Source organism: Alexandromys fortis, unplaced genomic scaffold (genome assembly GCF_014885135.2).
Source record: "Alexandromys fortis isolate MF-2015 unplaced genomic scaffold, M_Fortis_MF-2015_v1.1 scaffold_1, whole genome shotgun sequence".
Taxonomy (NCBI): domain Eukaryota; kingdom Metazoa; phylum Chordata; class Mammalia; order Rodentia; family Cricetidae; genus Alexandromys; species Alexandromys fortis.
In genome coordinates this window covers 19,596,851-19,609,830 of record NW_026067927.1, presented here as the reverse complement: position 1 = coordinate 19,609,830, position 12,980 = coordinate 19,596,851, and the positions used below count along the sequence as shown (strand labels likewise).

General features: G+C 40.3%; 1 pseudogene; it reads right to left on the bottom strand.

The window, feature by feature from the left end:
• Window positions 1-445: 445 nt before the first annotated feature.
• On the bottom strand, window positions 446-1,929 carry LOC126502499 (Y-box-binding protein 1-like; annotated as a pseudogene).
• Window positions 1,930-12,980: the final 11,051 nt, after the last annotated feature.

Below are 12,980 nucleotides of genomic sequence, written 5' to 3'. Positions count from 1 at the left end.
AGCTGGGTACACCTGTGAGAGATTATTTTATTATTATTGTTATTATTTAAGACCCTTATTAATAGGTGCTTGCAGTTTGTTGACTTTTTTTAAAAATCAAGTTGTAAACTTTTATTACAAATTAAAAATTAAGTTTCTAAAAATCTTAACTTGAACAGATATGAAACAATTTAAAAACTATTAAAGGTGTATTGAGAAAAATCAGATTTTTTTAAAAGTCAACGTTTGTCATTACCAAAAAGAGACATCTTTAGGTAAAAATAATAAAAGCCCCACACTGCATAGATAATGTAGATAGTTCTAGTGTATCTGGTCAATAAGAAAAAAACAAACACTTAAGGTCTTCAGCTCCAATCTTTGTTCATTTCTTATTACTGAAATTTCATATTCATTTCTTCTTCTTTGATGATCAAACTGGATGATAGTAGAGATGGTAAGCCAGCATTTACTCAGCTCCGCCCTTCTCAGCCTCTGGAGCAGACAAATTCTCAGTTGGTGGATGCGCTGCTTTTGTCTCTTTGCCATCTTGGGTTTAGGGTTCTCAGGGTGTCTGTTCTGATAATTGAAGTTGCGGTGTTACCGACGTTGAGGTGGCTGTTGACCTTGGGTCTCGTCTCCTTGGTTTCCTTGTCCTCTTTATTGTGGTCTTCTTTAGGGTGTCTTTTGTCTTTGACAAGGAGGACCCCTGCAGAATCATAGTCTGTAACCTTGATACATATCCCATCTTACTGGTCTTCCTCACTCTCCTGCACCCTGGTTGTCAGCACCTTCCGTCAGTTCTTTACACAGGGTTGTAATACTATGGTCGATGCCCATAGGGTCTCCTCAAGCAGTCAGGTGGGAACCTTCGCTTGCCTTAGGGCCAGCATTGTTGGGCTTGCCTTCAAGAGTGCTTTCCAATCCCTTCTTCTTTTCCCCACTCTCATTATTCTGGTAATTTTTCTGGTAATTGCATGGAGGACCTCTATGGCATGGATAGCATCAACAATGGTTATGGTCTGCTGCGTATTTACTGCCTTGAACTAGAACTCCACCAGGGCCTGTAACATTTGTTGCCTCCGTACCATTTTCTTTTTCAACACCATCAAACTCTCCATCTCTCCATCTCCTACACTGCGGATGTACTACTTAGGGTTATTCTTCTTTAGGGCAGCCAGGTATACAAATACATCTTCCTTGGTGTCATTCCTGTTGATGAAACAGATCTGTTCATTATACTGAACCATTTTACTGTTCCCGAAGCTTCCTCTTGATGAACTTCCTGGCCCCGCCAGTGGGCGCCATGGATGTGAGGCCACCCAGGCCGCCACTACCCACGCAAAGGCTTGGTGACAGCGGTCTGAGGGCAGTGGGTAGCTGCTGGGTCTCTCGCCTCACTGCTAATGGTTGTCTTAGTGGGGGCCGGCAGCTAAGGCAGGCTCCTCCCAGGGTGTGATAGTCAATAGGCCAGCAGAAGCGTTGGGACTTTCAAGGCTCGCTGGGTTCTGTTCTCTGCTCCTGCTACTGTTGGAACTAAGGAGTTATTTTTCAATTAAATCACTTGAAGTGGGAAGACCCACTTTTATTTTCTCTCCCTTTTATCCATATATCTTTACTTGTAAATGTTCATCAAATGGTCTGGTTCAAGGCCTCTGGTTTCTGTTACACTATTGATGCTGCCCACCCTACTGGAGGAACTCCTCTTGGTTACCTGCTGTTGCCATATGTTTTGGAAACCCTGTTTTTTATGTGCTGCAGCAGATCACAGATGGGGTGGATGTTTGGGCAGCCAACACATAATAACACTGGTTCTGGGCCTGAGTAGCTTCTGCAGGGTTGGTCAGCCCACTGGCTCTCCTTTATTCTCACCACCAGGGTGAGCTGCATTGTCCGGCCAAATTCATCCCTTGCAGCCATGAGCAAGGACAGGGCCAATTCTCCTTCTTTCATGTCCTCGTCCTCAGGGTCAGTATTCCCACACCTACACATTTAGGGCCAGCTCTACTGTGTTGCCCAGGTGTGGCACAGAGGCCACTCTCTGATTGCTGCAGGGGCAGGGGCAGCTCTCCTACCCTAATGACGTCAGGGCTGGCTCTCTCACCTGCTTCAGGATGATGGGGGGGGGGGTAGGGGAAGACTCCTTCTAATTCAGTTCTTTTGAGGTGGGAAAATCTACCTTTAATCTGGGCTACCTCTTCTGCTGAGAGCTTATATAAAGGACACGGAAGAAACACACTCACTCTCTTTTTGCCTGCTTGCTCTTACTCTGGCTGGCAAGCTTATCCCTTCACTGGCTTTAGACCTTGCTTCCGAGCCTGACTGCAGCGGTGCACACCTTTAATCCCAGCATCGAGGAGCAGAAGGAGGCAGGGCTCTGTATTTGAGGCCTGCCTGCTCTACAGAGCTAGTTCAAGGACAACAAGAACTAGGACTGCACAGAGAAACCATCTCAACCCCCACCCCCCAAAAGCTTACTTCTCTGGAATTCTGGCATATACTGAAACCACCCAGACTTGTGGACTGAACAACTGCTGGATTCTTGGACTTTCTTGTTGGATTAGCAGGACTATAACTTATTTATTAGAATATATTAGAGAATGGATATATATTCAGATTTGTGTATATGTACATATATTCACACATATATACATATATTGGCATATATTATACAAACATGAACACACTCACACCACACACACACACACACACACACACACACACACACACACACATATATATATATATATATATATATTCATTCTATCAGTTCTGTTCCTCTACTAGAGAACTCTGACTAATATAGTGATGCTCAATGGTTTTATGATGAATCAATATCTAATTTTTTATATTTTTATCTCTATTTTTTGCATGAATATGTGGCCTGCATGTGTATACATGCTCATTTGCATGTGTGCGGCACACAGGTGTATGCATGTATACACGTATGTTTGAATGCATGTGGAGGACATAGGTTGACATTGGGTGTCTTCAGTCCCTCTCTGCTTTTATATATTGAGGCAGAATTGCTCACCAAATCTGGAGCTCGTTAATTCAGCTAGCCTAGCTACTCAGCTTGTTCCAGGGATCTCATTGGTCTGCTGAAGGCACTGGAACTGGAGGAGAACTGCCACACCCACCTGGTATTTACATGGCTTCCAGATATCTGAGCTCTCATCCTATCCTCACACTTAAGTGATAAGCCCTTTCTCCACTGAGCCATCTCTCCGACTTTTGTGATATTTTTAATCTTTAAGTATGCATATTGCCAAATACAAAGCTAGACATATTATTTATCTAATATATTTGTTAAATGCCGATGTCAATTATCTGGCTTATATATGAATTATTTTATGACAGTTTATCATGTCATCTATGAATAATCATTTCCCAAGGTTGCCCCACAGTACTAGTCAGGATATTCAGAGATGTCCGAGATGAGGTGGAAGGTCATAGCAGGCACCTGTGCTTTCTGACCTCTGGGAAATATTTCACTGTTTCACAGGGGAATGTGGGGTTTCTTAATGATTTTTAATAGATGCTCTCCATCGGACTAATGAAGTTCTATTTTATTGCAGCTTTGCTAAAAAAATTTTTCATTAAGGCTCAATTTCATAAATTGCTTTTTCTGCATCAGTGGTGTGATGATTTTATTATTTTCTTCATTATTTTGTTAATGTGATTAATTAAATTGATTTGTTCCCTTCTTTGGGGGAGATATTATGAAGTATAATGTGCATCCAAAAAAAGAGCACAAACCTTAAATACACAGCCCAGTGAATCCTGACAAACAGATGTAGGGTGATTGATGGGCAGTCAGATGAAGACGCAGAATGCCCAGTGGTGCCCCTCCCATTGTAGAGACTAAGTCATCAGAACCTCAACTTCTTGTAGCACTCATGAGTTTTTCCAGATTTGGGGAAGGGGCCATCTGGCTTCCCTCATTCAACAGTATGTTTGTGTAATTAATCCTAGTTACTGCAAACAGTATGCATTTGTATTGTGGTTGATTCTCATTTTGGGACAGATTTCTCTTAAATGAATATGCGACAGTTTATTTGCTCATTCTGCGGCTTGCGCGTGTTTGGGGCTTATTTATTTTGGGCTGTGCTAATGAGTTCTCTTGAAGACACACATGCATGTACCACTAGGAGGGGCGTTTCTGAATCAGAGGCTATTATGGGTGTATCCCACTTTCGTAGAGACTATTTAACAGCTTTCCAAGATGATTGTACCAATTAACACTTTCACCAACCAGTGTATAAGAGCTCACTAACAAGCAAGTGTGGGTATTATTATAGAATGATTCCTTCCTTCATCTTCCCTCTCTTCCATCCTTCCTACGGAAGTGATAGAGAGCAGAGGTGGCCAAAGGTCAAGTGGAGTGAATATCATGGTTTCTAATTATGGGCATTTTCTTTCATATGAGCATATAAACTTCAAGACATTGCCAAAAAGACATATTAAAGGAGTAGTTAGGAAATATTGTTATTATTATTTTTTGGTTGTGAATCATAACAACTGTGGTGTAAAGGTGACCCATCTCTCAAAGGGTCATGTGTTTGAACACTTGGTTCCTAGTTAGTGGCTTGTAGCCATCCCACTAGAATCTAACTTGGTGAACCAATGGTTTTAGTGCGGTTACTCACAGGAATACGATGAAGAGTTACTTATGGGAGCATGGACGACACAAGGGCAACCGAGTCATCAAAAGCCCGCCTCAACATGGGCGATAGCTCATGAAAACTGAAGCCCTGGGGTGCTTTCTAGGATTTGGGGGCAGCTCAGCAGGTCTGAGAGTCTCACTTCTCAGCTGATATTTTTAGTTACTTTGGAAAGGGTGGAGCTTTGGGAGTCTACTTTTAGAGAGTTTCTGAGTTTTTCCTCTTGTTTACTTTCCAAGTCTTAAAGAGGATGGCATGTTTCACCTCAGAGGAAATTGCAACATAACATTTGGTAATACCAACAAGGAAAGTACCTTATACACCGTTCTTTAATTGGTCATTATTGTGGAACAATATTCTATTAATATTTTAGTGTTGTTTTACTTTGTGTTTCTAATGTCTGCCATATTTTTGCCCTGTGTTTTTCATGAAATGGACTCAGCACTGTGTTGCACAGTCCTGCTGGCTTTGTTTTCCAGTGGTGGTCTCCATGGCAACTCTTCAGCCTGTTTGAGGCAGTGGTCTCCTTCAAGGGGTCATGGGTTTCAGTACTGAACAGTCTCTACAGATTTTAATATTAGGGAATAGGCCAGGTTCAATTTTAAGAATAGGAAAAACCTCCAAATTCTCATGCATTATTTATGTGAAATTATCCTCCATCAAAATGGGAGGGCTAAGACTTTAAACTTTAAAATATAGCAACTGAATATCATAACTAGCATATGATAATCCACACAGTGTGAAACATATGAACATGGATAAAAATATCAAGAAGCCACATCTGTGTGTAGTGACAGTTTCATGGAGTCTTAAAGCTTTGCAGTGAGAATAATTCATGAGTGATGTTATTGGTGTATTTAAGCTTAAAAAATGAAACATTGTCATGGGCCATCTCCTTCAAATCCTATTTTTCTTTCTCAGTCTACTGTGTTGATTAAGTTACATTAAGTGATAATGATGTTATCACTTAATGTAATTTATCATTACTTCCTGTCTATATGTCCATATCTGTAAATTTTTATTTTCCATTTATTGTTTAATTATTTTTGGCCATTTCATACACTGCAAAGTGTTGTGATTATGTTTATTTTTGCCTCATCACCTATCTCTCCCTCACTCCTGCCTTTATCCTTCTTTTTACTCAATTAGCCTTGCTTCTGCTGTGTGTGTCTGCATGCATAGTTTTTGTGCTCATGACTTCAATAGCTTTGCCGTATCAAGAAATCAGTGTTAAAAAGCATTCATTCCCATGCTCAAACTCGTGTATTCTTTCCACTTCTTCATCTGAGATGATCCCCAAGCCTTCAAGGAATAGTTAGAGAAGCCCCCTTTAAGGCTGAGCACTCAACAATCACTTATTCCCAACATATCGACCAGTTCTGAAGCTCTGTTTTAATTGCTGTTCACTGCAAAAAGAAGATTCTCTGACCAAGGCTGAGAATACCAGTGATATATGGCAAGATATGTAAATATTTAGACAAGAATGACTACTTATCCTTTAACAAAACAACAGTTTTAAATTTTCCCCTAAGGTGGTAGATTTTCGATCAGGTTACAGTACCTAACATATATTCTCTGACATGGAGCAGGCTTCAAATTGATCCAGAAAGTGGTTGGTTACCCTGGAACAGCTGTACCACTATTGCCCCTATAGGAGCATCTTGCCTGGCAGGTGGTAACTTTAACATGCAAGTTCCATAGATGGACAAGATTGTTGATAAGTTTTTGTCCCAGGCAAACTGCATAGTACCTTCTGGCACTGTGTGTGGAGCCAGCAGGGAGCGAGCTTTCCAGTTTGTTTGTTTTTTTCACTCTGTCCTGTATGTATCCAGCATTTATGGTGTCTTCAGTGATTGGGTCTTTCTGTCTTATTCTGGTGGACAACCAAGAATAATCTTTTTCTATATTATCTTTCTTGACCCAAGCATAGGGCATTTTGCTTAACACCTCACCATCCTACTTGTCTTCCTTCAAGAAGGGTACAAACACAGGTGATACTGGATATTTAAGAGTTAGTTCTAGGAATTGGGGCACCTTAGAAAGCCACTTGATTTAAAAGTTAAAGCATTTTCCTTCTGTTATCAAATACCTTTTATCATTGTGTGATATTGGCATAACCTTTCTAGGCTGAAGCTGGTAGAATTTACCATGCTCGAATCTGCTGGCCAAGATTGCATTGCCATTTAACAGCTTATAGTGTGAGCAAAATATGGCAATCTGAGGAAGGTGATTGGCTGCCCAATCATGAAGACTTTGCTTATGCTCCAGTGTCAGAATCTTCTCTGCTTCAGTAACAGAGTGAATGTATGGATACAGAAATCAACACCCCGGTAGAGTTACAATCCTGCTGTGGTATGTAGGTGATTGTAACTCTGTCTTAGTTAGGTTTGTTGTTGTTGTTTTATTATTGCTTCGAAGAGACACCATGACCACAGCAACCTTTATAAAGAGAACATTACTTAAAGTGCCTTATTTACAGTTTCAGAGGTTCAGTCCATTATCATCATGATGGGGAGCATGACAGCATGCAGGCAGATATGGTGCCGGAATTGTAGCTGATAGTCCTACATCTTGCAGGCAACAGGAAGTTGACTAACAGACACATTGAAAGAAGTTTGAGCAAAAGAATCCCTAAAGCCTGCCCTGCACAGTGACATACTTCCTCCAACACAGTCACACCTTATAATAGTGCTATTCCCTTTGGGGGGCATTTTCTTTCAAATCACCACAAGCTGTCTGTATGGGAGCATCAAAAGAGACAGACTTACCTTCCTTTTTCCCCCATCTCCATTGGATCACTCAGATCTCAATCATCTTTGCCACTCATCCCATTGTCCCAGTCCCTAACCCCAACAGCATTCCCTGTTGGTCACACAGGCCAGAGAAAGAGGTAGGTTAACTACAGACCTTCACTCTCCTTCTTCTCCTCCAAATTCAATACCCAAGTAACACCTTCATCCCTGTAGCAATCTGTTTCAGCATCTCTCTCCTTTCTACCGTCATCTCCACTAAACCAGTTAGATCTTCTCCAACTATCTTTCATATTCAGCCCTTTGCCTCAGAATGCAGCAGGCATTTCCACGGAATTCACAAGTCAAGCCTGTCCAGAGAAGCAAGTAGGTAACCGGTAAGCAAGCTTAAGCTCTTCAGTATCCCTCCTGTCCTCCAAACCCAGTCCCTCAGTCTCACACGCAGCTCTGTAACATACTACCTGTTGGGGTCTCTCTTCTCTGTCCCCATTCCCAGGGGGACTAAGCAGATTCGGTGGAACATCCTGCTTTCATCCTTCCTGTGTACACTTTCAACTTCCCTTGTCCAGCACATCCCCATTCTAAAGCGTCAGTTCTCACTACCTAGGAACACATTGCATCCAGAATCCCCAATGCCTATATCTGGCAGGATCCAGAAGCATTCCCTATCAGGTAACCCGCAGTCACCACACTCTCCTAAGAATCAAAGAGGGCAACAGAAATCAAGGAACAAATCATACACTCAACAATCAGCCCTTAGAAGTGCAATCATCATCCCCAAACCCTGATAACCAAGAAGCCAGTGTAAAAACACAATCAATAACAATCAGGACAATGTGTCTCCATGAGAGCCCAGCAGCCTACCATGGCAGACTCTGAGAAATACAGCATAGCTAAAGCACAAGAGAAGGGCCTTATAGTAGCCTTTATGAATATAATGGGGCTCCTTAATGAGGAAATGAATCAATGACTCAAAGAAATCTCTGCAAGTGCAAACAGTGGAAGAAAAAGAATACAATAGATCAAGGCCTAGAAGAGGGAATAATATTAATAAATAAAATCCAAACTGTAAAAAAAAAAAACTGGAGAGTAAAAATAATCAGGAACTTAGACAGAAACGGAGAAGCAAGTCTCACCAATAGAATATAAGAAATGGAAGAGAGAATCACAGTCATTGAAGACAAGACAGAATAAATACATACCTTGATAAAAGAAATGTTAAATATAAAAACACTCCTGGCACAAAACTTTTGGGAAATCTGGAACACTAAAAAAAAAAGACCAAAAGATAAACAGTAGGAATAGAAGAAGGAGAAGAAACTCAGTCAAAGGCACAGAAAAAGATATTTTCAACAAAATCATAGAAAAAAAATTCCTAACCTAAGGAAGGAGATGCCTAAAAATGTACAAAAGCATTTGGAACACTTTCAAATAGACTGGACCAGAAAAGAAAGTCCCCTGGTACATAATAATCAAAACCCTAAATATACAGAACAAAGAAAAAATATTAATATTAAAAGCTGCAAAGGGAGAAGACCAAGTAACGTAGGCAGACCAATTGGGATAACAATTCACTTCAGTCTCTAAAAGCCAAAAGAGCTTGGTCAGATGTTTTACAAACTCTAAGTGACAACAGATGTCAGCTGAGACTACTGTACCAGAAAAACTTAAAATTATAATATATAAAAAAGAAAGCCCCAAGTTCCCCCAATCCTCCCCTTAGTGTCTGTGCTGCTGGGGTTATACTTAAGAAGCGATCTCCTGTGCCCATCTGTTGTAGGGTACTTCCCACTTTCTCTTCTATCAGGTTCAGTGTGTTCGGACTGATATTGAGGTCTTTGATCCATTTGGACTTGAGTTTTGTGCAAGGTGATAGATATGGGTCTAATTTCAATCTTCTACAGGTTGACATCCAGTTGTGCCAGCACCATTTGTTGAAGATGCTTTCTTTCTTCCATTGTATACTTTTAGCTCCTTTGTCGAAAATGAGGTGTTCATAGGTTTGGGGATTAAATTCCGGGTCTTCTATGCGATTCCATTGGTCGACTTCTCTGTTTTTATGCCAATACCACACTGTTTTCATTACTGTAGCTCTGTGATAGAGTTTGAAGTCAGGGATGGTAATGCCTCCAGAAGATCCTTTATTGTATAGGATTGTTTTGGCTATCCTGGGTTTTTTATTTTTCCATATAAAATTGATTATTGTCCTCTCAAGATCCATGAAGAATTTTGATGGGACCTTGATGGGAATTGCATTGAATCTATAAATTGCCTTTGGTAGAATTGCCATTTTTACTATGTTGATCCTCCCAATCCAAGAGCAAGGGAGGTCCTTCCGTTTTCTGGTATCCTCATCAATTTCTTTCTTCAATGCTTTAAAGTTCTTGTCAAATAGATCTTTCACTTCCTTGGTTAGAGTTACCCCGAGATACTTTATGCTGTTTGTGGCTATTGTGAAAGGTAAAGCTTCTCTGATTTCCCTCTCTGCTTCCATATCCTTTGTGTATAAGATGGCGACTGATTTTTTGGAGTTGATCTTGTATCCTGCCACATTACTAAAGGTATTTATCAGCTGTAAAAGTTAGAGTGGCTCCCAGGAGCCCAAGGCGATGTCCCCAGTTAGTCCCTTGGGAAACTGAGGATAGGGAACCTGAACTGACCCTATCCTATAGCATTACTGACGAATATCTTTCATATCACCATAGAACCTTCATCTGGTGATGGATGGAGATAGAGACAGAGACCCACACTGGAGCACTGGACTGAGCTCCCAAGGTCCCAATGAGAAGCAGATGGAGGGAGAACACGAGCAAGGATGTCAGGACCACGGGGGGTGCACCCACCCACTGAGACAATGGGGCTGATCTATTGGGAACTCACCAAAGCCAGCTAGACTGTGACTGAAACAGCATGGGATAAAACCGGACTCTCTGATCACGGCGAACAATGAGGACTGATGAGAAGCCAAGGTCAATGACAAGGGGTTTTGATCCTACTTCATGTTCTGGCTTGGTGGGAGCCTAGCCAGTTTGGAAGTTCACCTTCCTAGACATGGACGTAGGGGGGAGGACCTTGGACTTTCCACAGGGCAGGGAACCATGACTGCTCTTTGGATAGGAGAGGGGGGGTGAGAGGAGTGGGGGGAGGGGGTGAAGATTGGGGGGAGGGGGAGATGAGAGGGGGGTGGGGGAGATGATTGGGGGGAGGGGGAGGGAAATGGGAGGCTGGGAGGAGGCGGAAACTTGTTTTCATATTCTCAAAAAAAAAAAAGAAAGAAAGAAAAAAAAAAAAAAGAAAGCCATTCCATGATAAAACCAAATTTAAGCAGCGTATACATACAAAACCAGCCCTACAGAAGTTTCTTGAAGGAACACTCCAACTTGAAGAGGCTAACCACACCAAAGAAAACACAAGGGAAGAGTAAACCCAGACCAGCAAATCAAAAGAAGGAAAAAACTCACACCACCATAACAGCAATAAACAAACACTGCTAGCTGATAACTCTCAACATAAATGGTCTCGATTCCACAATAAAAAGACAGAGACTAACAGAATGAATGTGAAATCAAGTTCCATCCTTGGACTGCATCTAAATAACACATTTTAACACCAAGGGGAAAAGGATTGAAATAGAAATTCAAAGCGAATAGTACATAAGAAACAAGCCAGTGCGCCCAATTTAGTATCTAAAAAAAGCATATTTTAGATAAAAAAAATAATAAGAAGGAAAAAAAATTCATCAAAGGAAAATTCAACCATGAGGACATTGCAATTCTTCACATCAAACAAAGGACACCCAAGTTAATTAAAAAAAAAAAAACACTACTACAATTAAAAGCAAAACAAGGAGGTTTACACTCCTCCTATCTACTCAATATAGTACTTGAAGTCTTAGCTAGACCAATAAGACAACTGAAGGAGATCAAGAGGATACAAATTTGAAAAGGAAAAAGACAAAATGCCTTTATTTGTTGAAGATATGTTTGTATACATAAGGGAATTACTACAAACACTTTCAACAAAGTAGCAGAATATAAAATTCACTCACAATGTCAATAGTCTTCCTATGTAAAAATGACAAATGGACACAGAAAGAAATGGAAACAACACTCTTCACAAGAGGCTCAAACAATATAACATATCCTGGGGTAACTCTAACCAAGCACATGAAAGATCTGTATGATAAAACTTTAAGAGACTGAAGAAAATATGAAGATTGTCATGCTCATGGATTCATAGGGTTAATACAGTGAAGATGGCCATCTTACCAAAACCAACATGGGTTAAATACAGTGCCCATCAAAATTCTAACATGACTCTTCACAGAACTTGAAAGGACATTTTTTCAGCTTTTTATGGAAAGAAAAACCTCAGGATAACTAAAATAATCCTGAATAATAAAAGACCTGCTGGGGATAATACCATCCCTGGTTTCAAGTTGTGCTACAGAAAAATAGTAATAAAAACAGTGTGGTATTGACACAAAAACAAATAGCTGTACCAATGGGATCTAATTGAAGACTCAGGCATAAACCCATACACCTATGAATATTTGAGTGTCTATGGAGAATCCAGAAATACACACTGGAAGAAAGATAGCATATTCAACAAATGGTTCTGGTTAAATTGGATGGCTGCATGTAGAAGATCCAAATAGATCCATACTTATCTCTGTGTACAAAATTCAAGTCCAAATGGATCAGAAACTTCAACATAAAACTGGATACACTGAACCTTATAGAAAAGAAAGTAGGGACCAGTTTTGAACTCATTTGCATAGGAAAAGACTTTCTGAACAGAATACCTATAGCACAGGCACTGAGAACAATTAATAAATGGGACATCATGAAACTGAAAAGCTTCTGTTTTTCAAATGACACTATTATTCTGAAAAAGTGGTACCCCACAGAATGGGAATAGGTTTTTTTTTATCAACTATACATTTAATGGAGTGCTAATATGCCAAATATATAAAGAAGAAGAAAAAAAAAACCCTTGGAGATCAAGAAAACGAATAACTCCATTTAAAAATGGGGTCCAGTTCTAAACAGAGTATTCTCAAAAGAAAAATCTAAAATTGCTGAGAAACATTTAAAGAAATGTTCAGTATCCTTAGTCATCAGGGCAGTGCATATCAAACTGACTCTCAAATTTCATTTTACACCAGTAGAATGGCCAAGATCAATAAAACAAATGACAGCTTATGGGTGGCAAAGATATGGAGTAAGGTGAACGAGTGTTATTTTATCTTATTATTATCCCTTAGAAGCCTATTTGTTTTCTAATGAGAGACAGAAAAGAGGGTATCCAGAAAGAAAAGGGGATGAGTATCCATTGCTGGTGGGAGTGCAAATGTGCAGATACTACACAAATCAGTGTGGTGGTTCCTCAGGAAGATGGAAATCAGTTATCTCAAGCGTCAGCCATACCACTATTGGGCGTTTACCCAAAGGATGCTTTATCCTACTACAGAAACATTTTATCAGTCATGATCATAGCTGTTCTATTCATAATATCAGAAACTGAAAACTACATAGATGTCTGTCAACAGATGACTGAATAAAGAAAATGCATACATTGTTACATTTAC